This window comes from Typopeltis vanoorti, chromosome 14 (genome assembly GCF_054136105.1).
Source record: "Typopeltis vanoorti isolate ZY-2024b chromosome 14, IOZ_Tvanoo_1.0, whole genome shotgun sequence".
Taxonomy (NCBI): Eukaryota; Metazoa; Arthropoda; class Arachnida; order Uropygi; family Thelyphonidae; genus Typopeltis; species Typopeltis vanoorti.
In genome coordinates, this window is record NC_143562.1 from 9,736,537 (window position 1) to 9,755,116 (window position 18,580).

The 18,580-nt window shown below is 38.9% G+C and overlaps 1 protein-coding gene across 1 annotated transcript in view; it reads left to right on the forward strand.

The window, feature by feature from the left end:
- Positions 1-760: 760 nt before the first annotated feature.
- The window catches only part of LOC150099193 (uncharacterized), a 34,461-nt gene continuing 16,641 nt past the window's right edge, over positions 761-18,580 (forward strand). The window contains exon 1 of the mRNA XM_090403780.1: positions 761-1,037. The gene's annotated coding sequence lies outside the window, so the exon portion shown is untranslated. The remainder of the gene's footprint in view (positions 1,038-18,580) is intronic.

The window sequence follows — 18,580 nt, forward strand, 5'->3', positions numbered from 1 at the left end:
TACTGGTGAGCAGGAAAATTTAAATTGGAGAATGGAATCATGTAGCATGTGAGTCGATGGAGTCATTTGTATTTCTGCTTTTGTCTTGAAAAGGCAGAAAGACAATGACTAAAGTCGAGTATGAAAACAGGTTGATAAAATGCAAATGGCAGATATTGGTGGTTAGGAGGAGAAGGAGATAGGATATGATCAATACATATAAGCTTTTAAGAGGTTATCACCAGATTAATGTCAGGGAAGTTTTGCAGAGAATGAGTGAAGATAGGGAGAGAAGAAGTCATCCCTGGAAGCTGTACAAGGAGAGTGTGGAGTGTGAGCAAGGGGGTGAAGAAGAGGTATTTTTTTTCATAGAGAGTGGTAAGTGATTGGAATGCGTTGCCCGAGAGTGTGGTGAGCACGGAGACAGTGAACATATTTAAGGCGCGATATGATAAACTGTGTGTAATAGTGGAACCTCCTGCGATGAGTCTTTAACTCTGTGGAGGATTTTTAATAATATTAATAATAACCACAACAACATTTAGTGGATCGGAATCCTGAAGTTGTGTATTTCTGAATACTCCCAGGAATGATTCAAATTATTAAATTTCATCAGTATGAGGTATTTGTTGTCGTTTGTTGTTAGGTGATGTGGTGGTATTCGCTTTAGTTCATCTCGTGTTCATTTCTGACAAATATTATTCAATCCATTTTGCTCTTGCTGAATAGCTGAATAGCTGAAAACAGTGCGAGCTTTCTGTTTATGCCGTTAGGTGAGTGGAGGCTTCTTGGAAAACGGTGATCAAAACAAATGATAGATGACTTATTGGTGCCATTCTGGGCATTTTGTCAACAAGATGATGTGATGTATATAACAACAGCCACTTTAACAATGTCACCAAGTGTTCATAGATGATTAAATGAACAAGTGGAGTGAAAATAATGATAAAAAGAAAGAAGTGGAACTGTTTTTGACAAGAAGACATCAGCTTGTAGCTCAAGAATATATGTGGCTATTGGTAATTGGTTTATAATGCGCCCTTTTAATTTTACGTAAGGTAAGAAATTTCAATTGATAAACCCAATGACCTATTTATAGATCGTATAGGAATAAGACTTTAAATGAAGCGAATTCAGTGTGCACACTGCTACCAAATCATTTTTTTTCTTTGTTTATTATTATTATTATTTATTTATATTTAATTCTACTTATGGCTCCGAGAAATGTTCTTTGCAGTGTTATCATTCATCCTAAATAAAGGGAAATGGTGTGATTGAACGGCGATTACCTGCTCTCCAATAGTAAATAATAGTACAAACTAGTATATAAAAAAAGTACATAAACGAAATCACGTGACACAGTTGGCTGTACGATGCAGACGTTGATTCGTTGATGTGTTTCTTGAAGAATTCAGGATTAGAATTATCAGGGAAGAATGTTCCAAAGAGTAGACGTACTGGGAAAGAAGAAATGCACACCATCAAGGAGATATTTAGCGAATCAGACAGAACGATTCAAGCTTGCAATTACAACATTGCGTCCATCATTCTGCAAGCTGTAATCGCATATTATAGAGCAGCGGCGCACCCAAGGGGAGGAGGACTCAAGGGACCCTGTTCCACAAAAAGAAAAAGGGAAAAAACGCTAGAAAATTTTCAAAAAATCTTTTCCTAATTAAAATTCATTTTTTTATTTGTGTGGTGTCTTATGTTTCTATACTACTTATGAATTACAATTTACATAAGGTGGAAATACTCCATAGCTCTTGGGAATCACAGCCGCTGTGAATGCACGGTGAACGAAGTAGTGCTCGGGTGGACTGAATGCTACTTCATTTACCCGATCTGGACCAGAGGAGATCACAGGTATCATGTATTGGCGATCACTGCAGATGCTCAGTCATAGGTCGTATGCAATGTGTAGTGTGGATTTTAAAATCATCTACTCAACTTGCCCCCCCCCCCCCAACATTAAATATTGAGTGCTCACTCCCAAGATTAAATTCTGAGTGTGCAACTGCTACAGAGAACTGTAAACTGTAAAGAAAAGGTGACCATTGTGCACTAAGTTGGAAGCAATGTACAAATTTTTAAAGAAACCTTGCTATCATCTCACCCATTGAAGATGAGTCTGGACCTTCCATAAGTTATGCATGTAGTGAACCATCCTCGGAATGTTTTGATGCAAATCTTGAATCTGAAGAATTCGTTAATGATTTCACATTGCCCAGTTTGTCCAAAAGGATTATCCAATTAATACTTCAGAGCATCAGCTTTGAAGGATTATTTTTTCTATCACCTCCTATCTACCAAGCTCTGCAGTCCTGAAACTATCTTTGTTTTCTGCCTCTGTACCCTTTCCACAGTTAATTTATCCCCTTCAAATCCTGGGCACCAAATTTGAGAACAAAAGTATGTGTGGTCTTATACAACAGAATAATAACTCTTTTATCTCTGCAGGTCAGCGTCCTCGGTATTGCAGCAATCCTCTGGGTTACCTTCACCACCTTTGCAATATGCTCCCTGAATTTCAGTTTTCTATCAATCATCATCCCCTTGTCTCCCCTAATTCCTCCAGTACAGCTCCTCCTCCAATCGAGTATGCAGTCTCCCATCGATGTATCCCAAACTTAAAGATTTTACATTTTGCTGCATTAAACTGAAACCCCATTCATTAGCCCATCTGTCTAGCTTATTCAAATCTGCTTGCAGGGCTGCTCCATGTGCATTATTACTAATAACCTTTCCCAGCTTCAAATCATCTGCAAACAACTAAATGTCCCCCTGCGATCCATTGACAATGTAATCATTGATATAAACGTTAAACAACATAGGTCCCAGTACTGAGCCCTGTGGGACCCCACTTGTAACCTTCTGCCTCTTTGAAATTGTCCCACCACACAACTTTCTGATACCTATCAGACAGCCAATCCTGAATCCATTTGACTAACCCGACATCTAAACCTATGTGCTGCAACATAAATATCAGCTTATCATGTGGCACCCTGTCAAATGCCTTTACAAAATCCAAAAAAATGGTAGTATATGCCTTTCCATCATCAACTGCTCTTGTCACTTTATTATAAAAGGCAATCATATTACTAAAGCAAGAGTGCTCCTTAACAAATCCATGATGATTCTCACAGATAATATTACCGTCATCTGCCCAATGCTGTATATATAGTCCCTCACTAATTTCTCCAAGATCTTTACAACTACTGATGAAACACAAACTGGCCTAGAGTTAAACACATCCAGTCTGCTACCGTCCTTATGCAATGGCACTATCTTACCTTCCTTCCATTCCTTGGGTACCTTTCCCATAGCCAGACTTTCATTGAAAAAGCCAGGTCAATGGAGCTGTCATTCCTTTAACACATTCTCTCAAAACCTGAGGTGAAATACCATCCAGTCCCACAGCTTTGCTGACATCCAGGGTACTTAGTATTTGGAACACATTCTCCTTTTGCACCTCTAAACCTCAAACCTGCCCTATCCCTCTAGCATTAAAACTTACTTCTATAGAATGAAATAGTCCAATAAAGTGTTTATTGAATAACTCCACTATGTCCTCTACTATTTTTGCTAACAGATGTTCACAATTTCCCATGCACTAATGATATCCCGGCCTTCCAATTCTGTCCTCCATGTAACTGCTCCAAGTTGATAGCTAAGACTATTATAATCACCAGTCTTATAATTCCAAATACATTCCCTTTTCTTTGATACTCCTTTATGTCTATTCATCTTCCAAGTCAAAACCACATGGCCACTCTCCAATAGGGGGGGGGGAGAGATGTCATCTCAGTTATTATCAGCTCTTCTGATGCTATAACCAAATCCAAAACTCTTGAACCTCATGTTCCCTCTATTACATGTTGCCCAGTACATCTGTCCCTCAAGAATTTCCAGAAATTCCATTCCTTTATCACTACATGAATTTTCCTCTTCCAACTTATACTGCTGTAGTTAAAATCTCAAATAATAATAATTCTTCTTGCACTTGCCAAGCTCAACTGCCTAAATATCTCCTGTGCTCCTTGGCTTGTATCAACATCCCACTAAATATCATGTTTTGCCCACCTCTGCCTCACCTCATATGCTTTCAAAACCATTAGTGTCACTGCTTCAAAAGCCTCCACTCTTAGAGGACATAAGTCATCACTTATCATAAGCAGTACTCCACCACTGCGTTTTCCCTTCCTATCCTGCTAAAAAATGCTGTACCCTACTACTTCTATTCCTGTTGTTATATCATCTTCCATCAACCATGTCTCAGAGATCCCAATAATATTTGGCCAGGCTGATGCTATCAATGCCACCAATTCATCTCCTTTATTCTGGATACTCTTGGCATTAGTATAAAGCATAAAAATGTCACTGCTTGTATACTTATCATTATCCCCTCCAGACTCCACTAGACTCATTGTTACCTGTCGTCGTCTCTTCTTCACCCAAGCACCCATTCCCACAAGAGGCCACCCTGGTACCATCCACCCTGGGAATTCTAGTTTCTCTGCATTGACACACCGACTCATTCAGAAAACAGCAGCCTCTCCAGATGCCTACGTCCTTCCTCATTCAAATGCAAGTGGTCTCTCGCATATAGCTGCTTTCTGTCCTCAAATGCTCTTCAAGCATCCACATATTCCAATCCTCTCTTTTGACAAATTCTGGCTATTATGCTATTCATTATTACTTCTCTTCTGCTCAGTTTATCATTATCATTTCTGGATAACACACATACTGCCTTTCCTCTCTGCATTTTCTTTTGTACAACCTCAAGCATGAATTTCAGATCTCTGGCCACCCGATTTACACAGCCTCTCAAGTCATTTGTGTTCACCATCACAAAGCATCTCATCCATGCTTTCATTTAGATTAATTGCCATAGCCACACTTTCTATTATTCGTCCAAGCAAACACTCCTCTGGCATCCTGTCTTGCACACGACGGATCGAGTTTCCATACATCATACCTCTCACCGCTCTGTTCCTTGATTGCTCACCTGCATCCCTCTCTCTCTCTCTCTCTCCGCTAACCTTTTCTCTCTGTGTTCCCCTACTTACCTGCAGTCCTGGCATCACTCTATCCCTGGTTCCAGCACTCCCTAGCATTCTTCTCATTCCCTCTCTCCGACTGTTTCCGTTCTCTCCTTTTGCATCATTCCCATAACTCTCTTTCATTTCCTCTCTTCTACTACTGTTTCTATTCTCTCCTCTTCTGTCAATCTCATAACTCTCTCTCTCTCTCTTCTATTCTGATTTGCCTAATCTTATCTGTCATACTTCTCATCTCATTCCCAAGACATTCCACCTCCTCTTTCAGCTCATCTGTCTCTCTCTCTCTCTGCAAGCTTGCCACTCTTGCTCGCCATTCATCTTCCCAGTCAAGACAATCTCCGAAAACTTCACAATCGTTCAAGCCTTCCACACTCCCCACTCTTATTTTTTCATTTATATTCCACTCATTATTCTCACTGTCTATCACACCACTATATTTGGTTGGTTTATTTAAATTAATCAAAGGTGTAATTTGGAAGAGGAGGAGAGGCTTACCTCCTATACAATCCTCAATAGCTCTTACAGAAAATTCCAGAAAACAGGCCATTAAGTAGATCATCAACACTGTTTCGCCATTGTAAATATGGACAAAAAAGTTATAAATTATTTATAGAAAATTATATATTAAAAACTTGTCTGTCGTTGTCCTAAACCCATCAGTTAACACTTTATGCATGGAACAGATGAAACTCAGAAGACAAAACAGCAACTCAAGACAAATGACACTGTTCATTTGGATTGGTTGTTACAATAACAAATCACAGCCAGTGATTTCTGGGCTATTGTTTTAGTGCACATCCCCTGTCTCGCCTTCTCAGTGGTGTAAAATCACTGGAATCTGAGAATTTGACCTCCTATGCCATCTGTACTTCTGGTCAAAGGACTCAAAGGTGTACGTACGTATTTGTGACTGCATTCCTGCGTTATTAACATGCATGTGATGCAGTGTACATGTTTCAAAAAATGTCCTCATATGAAGCATTAGATTTAATTTTCGTCTATTATGTTTTAGTTTAATCATGTGAAGCCAGGAAACCATTAGGAGAGTCTTTAAAATGAATAAATGAGAAATTTAATATAGGAAATTATAAGTTCTTAGCATAACCTGAACATACATCCCTGATATATATATATATATATATATATATATATAAAGAACAGAATATGAAGGTTCTTGTGGAAAGGCTTAGACGTTGGTTATACATTCTTACTAAATATCTTAAGGAAATTACAACGTACAATAGAATATACATTAAAATAAATTTTAATACACTTTCAATATTTCGGCAACGTCACGTTGCCATTATCACAGGAACTTAAATACAAGACACGTGCACGTAAGCACAACACACAGTAAATGAGGAACGAAGCAGGAAGCTATTCTTTCTCCTAAAAGTCCTGATGTTGCCCCCTAGTGGGCAGTGTTGGTATTCTTGGCCGATTGGGCTGAAAGTCTTCTGATGTAGGTTTCCCAAATTTGGGGCAGTCTAATGCAACCAAATTTGTTTAGGTTTGGATTGTTTCTTAGGGCTGTGGCTGATTCCATGAATAGCCTTTGGTATTTGAATTTACTATGGTGTATTATCATGGCTTTCTTCCACCAGTATTCTATGGTGGGAATCCAGTGCATGGTCTGCAAGACCAGAGTGGCTGTATTGGTGAAACCGGATATAGTCCTTGTGTTCTGAAATTCTGATATTAGCTGTCCTGCCTGTTTGGCCATAGTAGGACAGCTTACAGCTGCAAGGGACTTGGTGTACACCAGGTAGGTCTAGGTGGGAGATTGGTCTTTAGTGGAGCGGATAAGGGATACCAATTTTTTATAAGGTCTGTAACAAGAAGTTAAGTTAAGAAGTTAAGAATAGGAAGGTGACACCTTTAGTTAGAAAAAGATAAACAGTATGAGTGGTGCTAAGGAAATCAGGACAAAAAAAAAATTCAGCATGTTGCCAATGGAAAAAATTATGGGAGCATATATAGCCAGTTAATGGTAGACAAGTGCTTCTAAAGATATAGTTGAAGTATTTATTGATCAGCAAGGTGAATGGTGAAAGGACATAAAGTGATAAAACTTCAAGGTATAGTGCTGCATGTTTTAATGGACTGTTCTGGGGAGTAAATCCTCAACATACTAGTTTAATGACAGCTTTGCAACTAGATAGCTCCAGGCACACTTGTGATCACTTGAAATAATTTTCTTGCAAGAATTCCAGATAATTAGTTTTATTATAATATGATGATTTCTCTTTTCAGTGAATATTATTGTACTTCACATCTCTTTCAACTGCAGCAACCTTTCCCAAATGCTTGCAGAAATGTTAGGGTAAAGGTTGTTTGTTTGTTTGATGTGTGTGTGTTGTTCAGAAGTGCTGAGCAGATATTTATTTAGTACTTTAACACTTTATTTTTGGAAACATATATTTATTTAGTATTTTAACACTTTATTTTTGGAAACACCCTGGAGAGAAAAAAACAGGATGATTATAATAAATTTAGTTTAATCCTTTATCCAAGTGTGAGCAAACAAAGTTTGCAGCTGAAAGTATCTTCAGGACTGAGGTAAAGTGGTACAACACCAGGCAACTCCTTGCAAAGGTGGAGCAAGCTACCAACACTCCTATCTCAGTATCTCCCATAATGCAAAACACATCTTGCAGATATGTATAATGTTATGCATTAAGGGAAGGGCCACTACCCAGACTAGTTTTGACCTTTATTGAGGTCTCTTCAGTGGGAGCCAGGTCCAATTGGAAATTGGATATACTAGGCAGAAGCATTAGCAAAGTCATCTCTACCTATAAGGAGTTGCCAAACGGTGTGCCACCTTTTTATTAAATTACTCTGGATTTAGAGAAAGATGTTGAAAGTTTATTTTTCACTTGGTTAGATTATAATAAATTTAGTTTAATCCTTTATCCAAGTGTGAGCAAACAAAGTTTGCACCTGAAAGTATCTTCAGGACTGGGATAAAGTGGTACAACACCAGTCCTGAAGATACTTTCAGGCACAAACTTTGTTTGCTCACACTTGGATAAATGATTAAACTAAATTTATCATAGTCTAACCAAGTGAAAAATAAACTTTCAAAAACAGGATGATTGTTTTATCTGTTGTACAGGAACTAGGTAAGGGTTGATGTGGGTAATTAAGTTCTTTTTCAATAGTGAAATGAAATATGTGAATTACAAACATAATAAACTGCCATATCTATTCTGTCTGTTTAGTTTTGAAGTCTGTTCAGTTAATAATTAAACATCACACCAAAATTGTTAACCCTGCCTTTTGGATTTTTTTTTTTTTTTTTTTGAATAAATCTTTATGGAGGACACGCATGCACGCACACACAGCATCAGCTTAACGTGATACTATTGCTTTACACTAATAACACTTATTATTGACAGATTTACTTGGGAGTAATCCACAGTACTTATCTACAAGAATGCATATCATGAAATAAATATAACCAGTATCATCACAATGTATTATTTTGCAGCCACAGTTAGTGGTTTGGTTTTGCTTACATTTAGTCGCAGAGAAATTACAGATGAAACAAGTTACAGATGAAAAAAATTATAGAATCATGAAACAAGATGAAAAACAAGTTTTTCATCTTGTTTCATGTTCTAACATGCTATACATGGCACTCAGTGAATAGGTTGCACTCATACAGTACAGTACAAACAGACCTGCATAGTCGATGTATATTTTTAAATTTGTCAACTATTTACCTAGTTGTGATGTATCTCACAAAAAAGGAAAGAATACTTCAAGACCGATGCACTGAAAATGGTATAAGTTCATTGACACAAAACTTTTTATCATTCCATCTACTCTGCTAAATCTCTGTATTGAGGTCTATTTCCTCAAGCAACCAAACTGTGTTACCATGTTAAGAGGCAAACTAAACTTTTTTTTGGGGGGGGGGGGGGGGATTGAGCCTCCTTCTTTTTATTCTGAAAGTCTATGTGCTTCTAGCTGTTTTAATCTTTTCATTTGAGAGCTCTTCTTCAAGGATTCTAACAAATGCTCTATCTTCATTGTCAACCTCCAAGGCTTTAGCTAGAAACATCTTGATACTAATATCTTTATTTGTCTTTGTCAAATCCTGAATGTACGGACACATATATTTTGAGCAGCTTCTCCCAAACATCATTCACAACCTGCTACCCCATCCACAAAAGTTTGTGAAATTGTCATACATTTGAGTATCATGGGAAGGTTAAGGTAAGATTATCTAGGTTTTTTGCTATGCAGTGCAAACATTAAACATTTTAAATCCCCATCAGATCTCTAGTAAACGAGGTGATTTTCTTTCTCTGAGCAATGAAAATTGTCTGTCAACTAAAGTCATTCCCAAACATGAGTTTCAATCGTGGGATTCATAACCACATCCTGTTGGTTGGAGAGCATATACACTATTCACTTCTCTAACCATTCTGATCACAGATTCTCTACTTGTCAATGTCCTTCTCATAGCAGCTGCCCACTGTATCATCTTTGCAACTCTTACAGTCTTCAGCTCCTTATTCTGAATCTCATTAGCCTCTTGGATTATACTTTCACCAATACAGTACACAGCTTTACACTTCTTCACTAACTATCACCATCTTGTGGCTGTTAACATGAAACAGCAACTCCACTCATCTAGCCAAGCTAAGAGTTGATTTAAATTTTTTTTAACTTCAAAGATTCAACATCAGCATCACTTGCATATTTGATTAATAATCACATATGCTCATAATCATATATGAGTATAATGCAAATTCAGTGATTGAAATAGATTGTGGTGAAACTCAGAGTTTTATGAAAGTGTCACGAAAGATTTGGAGGAGTTGATAGAACAAGATAGTTATAGAGATTTGGAAAGTTTTGTATATATGTGTGTGTGTGTGTTGCATCAGACAGTAATGTACTGTGTACTATACACAGTATAGTACACAGATAAGGCTGTGAAACCTTTTAGTTAGATAATCTAATTCTTCTGGTCTAATGATCGAACATGTTATTTTTTGGAGCCCTTGATAAGCAGGCAGATAGTTTCACATCTACTAACAAAAAATATTCTATCTCCTGAAGACTTTCCCAGTCATTTATGCTATCATGGAACTTGAACCCACAGCCTATTGTTTAAAGGTTTAGGCTGCATAGAATTCCAGCTGAAGAATCTAACATTTAGGTGGTGAGTATATCGTCATGAGACCAGTATTTTACATCTGCTAATTATGTGTGTTCTGGATGGTTTGTCTGTTTTGTCAAATGACAGATGTTCTACCTGCATATGATAGCAGCTAATGATGCACCCACTCTTTAGCCCAAATCAGCCAGTTTCATATGGAGATACAAAACTGGCTGATGTTGGTTATCCAGTTTCATATGGAGATATCAAGGTTTTTCATCCCACAAAATAGGAAACTGACTGGAATAACACAGTTAGCAGATATAGCTTACTGGCCTTTCTTTGGCCATAAATCACAGTCCTTAACCGAATTAGAACCCCATGTCATGAAATTATGTATGACCATTTTGTTTACCTGCAGTTTCTAGATCACTTGCATTCTTAAGTCTGAATAAAAATTTTGTGATGGAATGATCACAAAGAAAGAAAAAAAAAAAAAAAGAACAGAATTGAATTGATTTGAATTTTGTCAAATTTTACTACTATAATTGTGTACTTTTACTAATGATGCTCTGTTTATTGTCATTTCCACAATGATAATATTTCACATAATTGTTGAATTTGAATTTAGAAAATATCTAATCTTATTTTTCCTCCTCATATAGTCGGTAGTTTGGTTATAGGGTTGACTAATGGATAGTGAGGTGTGTGTGAGAAGGGGTTGTTCAGTGTCCCCAAAAAGGAAGGGTTCTGAGACCATTGTTCTTTAATTTACTATTATTATTATATGGGCACCTCCATGGAGTCCAATGACTCATCATGGGAGGCCCAATCTATCATACTGCTCTTTGAACTCATTAACAGACAAAGCACTCACAACTGACTCTGGGAACCCATTCCACTCATTCACAACTGACCAAGCAAAAAATCTATCCCTCATATTCCCTATTCCTTACTAACATCTATCATATCCCCTCTTTTTCTCCTATCAACCAATCCACACCTTCAATCTCTCCACATAGGGAACATTCCACAGGTCACTTACCTCTGAATCCTTTCCAATGCTTTCTCATCCCTAAGAAACCCAGGCGACCATACTTGAGTACTGTAATCCAGATGTGGGCATATCAAGACCTTATAAAGAGAAATAACAACTTCCTTATATCTACTTGCTAATGTGTTCTTCAATAGCCAAGTAATCTTATGGGCAACCTTAGCAATATATCCTCTAAGCTTTAGTTCTCTGTCTACGACCACCCCTAAATTTCTAGTTTTATCTATTTCCTGGAGTACAGTGCCATCAATGTGATACATGGTGTGTAATCTGTCCTCGACATTAAACTGACATCCATAAACTTTTGCCTATGCTGACATCGTATTTAAATTGTTCTGCAATCTTTCCACATCGTGTGACTCTACCTAATTTTGCATCACCAACAAACAACTGAATATTTCCTTTCAGGTTATTTCCTATATCATTTATATACAAATTAAACAGCAATGGTCCCAGCACTGAATCTTGCGACACGCCACTAACCACGTTGTCCCTCATACAGTATCATATTTTTATCTACCATTTCTTGAGTGATGAGAGGAGATATTAAATTGTCTGCTAGTTAGTTATTCATTTTGATTCACTATAGTTACTCCTGTATCTGAATGGGTTTTGGGAGTGAAGCCTTCTGCTAAATGCAGTGTTCAGTTGCAAATTCCCTTTCCGCAGAGAGTTTATTATGTTGGGCCCATATACGAGAGGTTAGCTGGTCAACCGATAGTACATTAGTGCTGTATATGGGTAGTGAGGTTGGGAAAGGAGAAAGTTTTTTACATTTGTAAAGGCCTGTATGTTGTATTCCTTGGGAAATATGTTAGTACAGCAGTAACAGGGATGAAGGGAGGAAAAGGAACTTGTTCTGTGGGTTTTAAGGTGTACTGTGAAAGGATGTTGGATGGCAGCTGTACATGTTCCAGTACACCTTAAAAGCTGTACATGTCCCCACTCTGTACTAAGTGGGCTTAGCACAGAGTGGGGGAAATTATTGATGCTGTTCCAGATGAACATTTCCCATGGAAATATTTATAGAATATACAAATTGCAGAGACCAAATGTCTATGTGAGAGGAGTGAGTTGGTAAGAGATGTGTCATTTATCAGTCTAATTGCTCTTCTCTGTATTGAGTTGAGCATTTTGAGCGAGCTTTTAGGAGTTCCACTCCAAATGTGAGAGCAGTATTTGATAGCTGGGCGGATTTGTGATTTGTATAAGGTTAACAGCTGTTTAGAGGTGAAGTAATGTCTTGAGTGAAAGAGGAAACCTAGTTTTTTGGAAGCTGAGGATGCAATGGTTGTGATGTGTTTATGCCAGGAGAGGCTTGATGTCAGGGTAATTCTGAGAAGAGAAATCTCATCTTGTCTTGGAATATGAGTGTTATCGAAAATAATGCTGGGGGAAAAAGGTTCTTTTTTGTGAGAGATAAGAGAGAACTGGGTTTTACTAGCAATGAAGTTGACAAGGTTATCTGAGCTCATTGGAGGATGGCTTGGAGGTCAGAATTAAGCGCAGTGGTGGTTGATGCTCTGTGAGTTGTGTAGAGTAGGCTTTGTCAAATGAATCTAGTACAAATTAGTAAATTTAGTACAAATATCATGTAAGAAAGTGAAAACGAAATTTCCTTTTTCATGGCGTGAGGTGAATGAGTAGAATATGTTGCAAAAGTGAATGGTGAGAGCCCCAGCACTGAATGTTTGAAGACATAATTTGAATGTTATAGTGGACTATGAGTTCGAACTTTCACGATGAGTCTTTGGACTCCATAGAGGCTTAGAAGTAATTCTAATACTTTCTGTGTTTTAACAGTAGTAGTTGGTTAGTAGTTGGAAGGGGAACAATCGTTCGATGCTGTTGGCACACTCTCCCTCGATGAGTCTTTGGACTCCTGGAAGTGTCAAATAATAATGATGATAATGATAATAACACTTTCAGGATCGACAATTTTAAAAAAATTAGTTGCCTAGGACCAACAATAAAATTTCTTAATTTTTTTGATGTGTGGGTGATATTATTATTTATTCACATAATTGATACACAGTCGAAACAAGATTTAAACAACAATTTGACTGGTGATACAGAAATTCAGATTCTACTCAAGAATCTAAGAATAGTCTGTCAGGTAGCATCGTAAAATATGGACTGTTCCAAGTAATGCTGTTTTTTTATTATTATTATTATTATTCAGGCCTCCAAGGAGTCAAAAGACTCATCGAGGGAGGTCCTTCCTAAGACATAAAGTCTGTCAAGACTCATCGAGGGGAGGCCCCCCCCTGAGAAACACAAAGTTTATCATACCACTCTTTAAAGTCACTGACCGTTCTCGCTCCCACCACTCCATCAGGCAATGCATTCCACGGCTCAACCACCCTCCACACAAAGAAACCACTCCTTACCCTCTTGCTCACAGTTTCCTTTCGTAACTTCCAGGGATGGCCTCTTGTCATCACTCCTTCCCGCTGATCAACCAAGCGAAAGAACTCCCCAGTGTCAACCCTGTAACCACCTCTCAACAGTTTAAAAGTCTCAATCATATCACCTCTCCTTCTTCTATCTGCCAAACTCTGCAGTCCACATTCTCTCAGCCGATCCTCATAACTATCATTGTACAGTCCTGAAACCATCTTTGTCATCCGTCTTTGTATCCTTTCCACAGTTAATTTATCCCCTTCAAATCCTGGGGACCAAATCTGATAACAATAGTCCAAGTGTGGTCTGATCAGAGACTTATACAACGGAATGATAACCCTCTTATCTCTGCAGGTCAGTGTCCTTCTCATAATAGCAGCAATCCTCTGTGTTACCTTCACCACCTTTGCAATATGTCCCCTAAACTTCAGGTTTCTATCAATCATCAACCCCAGATCTCTTGTCTCCCCTACTTCCTCCAGTATAACTCCTCCCAGAGAGTATGCAGCATCCCATCGATGTTTCCCAAACCTCAAGACCTTACATTTTGCTGCATTAAACTGACACCCCCATTCATTTACCCATCTATCTAGCTTATTTAAATCCTCTTGCAGGGCTACCACATCTGCGCTATTACTAATAATCCTTCCCAGCTTCGCATCATCCGCAAACAACTGAATATCCCCCTGCAATCCACTGGCTATGTCATTGATATAAAGGTTAAACAATATAGGTCCTAGTACCGAGCCCTGTGGGACCCCACTTGTAACCCTCTGCCTCCTGGAAACTGCTCCACCATACACAACTCTCTGATACCTATCAGACAGCCAATCCTGAATCCAGTTGACCAATCTGACATCCAGACCCATGTGCTGCAACTTAAATATCAGCTTATCATGTGGCACCCTGTCAAATGCCTTCGCCAAGTCTAAGAAAATTGCAGTATATGCCTTTCCCTCATCTAATGCTCTTGTAACTTTATTATAAAAGGCTAGCATATTGCTAAAACAAGAGCGTCCTTTCACAAATCCATGTTGATTCTCACAGATAACATTACCCTCATCTGCCCAATGCTGTACACGGTCCCTCACTACTTTCTCCAAGATCTTAACAACTACTGATGACACACAGACTGGCCTATAATTAGACACTTCCAGTCTGTTACCACCCTTATGCAATGGCACTATCTTACCTTCCTTCCATTCCCTGGGCACCTTTGCCAAAGCCAGACTTTCATTGTAAAGCCACGTTAAAGGTATTGTCAATTCGCTAGCACATTCTCTCAAAACTCGTGGCGAAATACCATCCAGTCCCACAGCTTTACTGACATCCAGAGTACTCAGTATCTGAAACACACTCTCCTCCTGTACCTCCAGACCTCGTACCAGTCCTATCCCTCTAGCATTAAAACTGACTCCTCTAGGATGAAATACTCCAATAAAGTGTTCATTGAACAATTCCACTATGTCCTCTGCATCAGTCACTCTATTCCCATTTTTATCCCACAATATCATTCTTCCACAGTCATTTCTCCTCCTACTGGCCACATAGCTAAAAAATTCCCTAGGATTTTCTTTGGATCTTAGGGCCAATCTCCTCTCATATTCCAGTTTCGCTTTCCTTACCACACGAGTCACTCTTCTGGCCTGTGTCTTATATTCTTCACCCATCCTCTCTTCACATGTCTCCTTATATCTCTTCCATAGCCTCTTTTTCGCATGCAGTTCCTGTTTAATGTTGTTTGTCATCCACTTTACTCCAAATTGCACCCGCTTCTTCACTCGTGGTATACAACTTACCATTGCTGATAACAAATATTCTTTCACAATTTCCCACGCACTGGTGATATCCCGGCCGTCCAATTCCTCCCTCCATGAAACTTCCCGAAGTTGACGTCTAAGACTATTATAATCACCTGCCTTATAATTCCACATAAGTTCCCGTCTCTTTGATACTCCTGCATGTCTATTCATTTTCCATGTCAACACCATATGGTCACTCTCTCCAACTGGTGGGAGAGACGTCAACTCAGTTATTATCAACTCTTCTGATGCTATAACCAAATCCAAAATTTTTGAACCTCTTGTTCCCTCTGTTACATGTTGCCTAAGACATTTGTCCCTCAAGAATTCTAGAAATTCCATTCCCCTATTGTTACATGCATGTTCCTCTCTCCAATTTATACTACTGAAGTTAAAATCTCCCATAACAATCATTCTTCTTGCACTTGCCAAACTTAGCTGTCTAAACATCTCCTGGTCCCCATCCTCCGTGCTCCTGGGTCTGTAGCAACACCCCACTAAATATCCTGTCTTGCCTACCTCTAGCTCACACCATACGCTCTCAAAATCATTTGTCTCACTTCCTTCCAAATTCTCCACTCTTAGAGGACATAGGTCATCACTTATCATAAGCAGCACCCCACCACCACGCTTTCCCCTCCTATCCTGACGAAAAATGCTATACCCAGCGACTTCTATTTCTGTTTTTATATCCTCTTCTGTCAACCACGTCTCAGTGATCGCAATAATTTTTGGCCAGGCTGATGCTATCTGCGCCACCAATTCCTCTCCCTTATTCTGGATACTCATGGCATTAGTATACAGCATATAAATGCCATTGTTTCTATACCCAGCCTTATCCCTTCTAGACTCCACTGGGCTCAGTGTTACCTGACATTGTCTCCCTTCTCCCAAGTATCCATTCCCACAAGAGGCCACCCCTGCTATCATCCTCCCTGGGACACACTGACTCGTTCAGAACAGCAATCTCTCCAGATGCCTACGCCCTTCCTCATTCAAATGTAAACGGTCTCTCGCATACAACTCCTCTCTTTCCTCAAACGCACTCCAAGCATCCACATATACCAGTCCTCTCTTGTCACACATTCTCGCTATTATGCCATTCAATATCACCGCTCTTCTGCTCAGCTCATCATTATCATACCTAGGCAACACACACACTATTTTTCCTCTCTCTGTCTTCTTCCGTACAGTCTCAAGCAAAAATCTCATATCTCTCGCTGCCCGACTTACATTACCACTCAAGTCATTCGTTCCTACCATCACAATCATCTCATCCACCCTTTCACCTCTCTTAATTGCCATAGCCACCCTTTCTATTGTTCCTCCTGGCAAACACTCCTCATGCATCCTATCTTGAACACCACGGATCATTGAGTCGCCATACATTATACCTCTTACCATTCCCTCGCTCCTATTGTTTCCATTCTCTCTTCTTTCATTCCCATACCTCTCTCTGCTACTGTTTCCATTCTCTCCTCTTCTAGCACTCCCATACATCTCTCTCATTCCCTCTCTCCTACTGTTTCCATTTTCTCCACTTCTAACACTTCCATATCCCTCTCTCATTCTGTCTCTCCTACTACTGTTTCCATCCGCTCGTCTTCTAGCATTCCCATACCTCTCTCTCATTCCATCTCTCCTACCGTTTCCATTCTCTCCTCTTCTAGCACTTCCATATCTCTCTCTCATTCCGTCTCTCCTACTGTTTCCATCCTCTCGTCTGCTAGCATTCCCATACCTCTCTCTCATTCCCTCTCTTCTACTGTTTCCATTCTCTCCTCTTCTAGCACCCCCATACCTCTCACTCATACTCCTTAAATTCTCTCTCTCTCCTACTCTGATTTGCCTTGCATTTATCTCTTCCATTCTCCTAATCTTATCTTTCATACTTCTGCTCTCATTCACTAGACATTCCACCTCCTCTTTCAACTCATCTATCTCCCTCTGCAGGTCAGTCACTCTTAATCTAAATTCACTCTCCCATACAAAACCATCTCCTAAACTTCCACAGTCACTCACACCTTCTACACTATCAACTATTATTTTCTCATTCGCTCCTATCATACTACTTGTCTTCCTATTCTCCGTTCCTGGAGCAACAAAGTCGGATATCGATATATCTAATGTATTTATTTCCTCCAACTGCCTGCATTTGGCGCACATACGCTCTCCACTCTCTTTAACAAGCCACATATGTAATTCCCGAGAAGCATACATGCCGCAAGTACTGCATGCCACAAAGTCCTTTATGATATTGATTATGATTATGATTTTGTAGTTTATATGGGGTCACTACTTTGATGTTTAATGCTGTAAATAGTTGGATAGCTTCTTTGAAATTGTGCTAAGTACACCGATGACTATTGGGATAACTTTAATGTGTTTAAGCCACAGCCTGCCAACTTCGATTGCCAGATTTCGATATTTAGTAATTTTTTCCAGTTCTTTGTTGTTAATGTTGTTATCACTGGGTACTGCGATATCGATAATCCAAACCTGTCGATGTTCGATGATTGTGATATCAGGTCTATTATGTTCCAAATGCCGATCAGTTTGTATTCGAAAGTCTCAGAGAACTTTTGCTGTTTCGTTTTCCAATACTGTCTCTATTTTATGCTGCCAACAGTTAACAGATGCAGGAAACCCATATTTTTTGCATACCTGCCAATGAATTATTTTGGCCACTTGATCATGGTTGTATTTATAGTCAGTTTGAGATATCTTGCTGCAGGCACTGATTAGATGTTCTACAGTCTCATCTTTCTGATTGCATAATCTCCATTTGCTGTTATTATCGATGTTCAAAATTTTTGCTTTCATTGCATTAGTTTGTAATGGCTGTTCTTGAGTGAATGAATGAGTTCTTGAATGAGCTGCTAGAATAAATCCTTATGTTTCTTTTTTAATATATCTATATTGTAGCCATTGCCACATCTTGTTCATGTCAATTTTGTCCTCAGTATTATCTCTAAAAAATTGGCCATGCAAAGGTTTATTTTTCCAGTGCACATATCGGTTATTTTGCTGTTTCTTTTTGTAATCGCATTTGTTTCCTGTTGCTTTCAGAAGACCCTCTTGTGTAACGGCTTGAAGCATTTGCTCAGAGCTATTGTTGATGTAACTTTTTAAGCTTTCCACAGTCTGTCTCACTTGCAGCAGA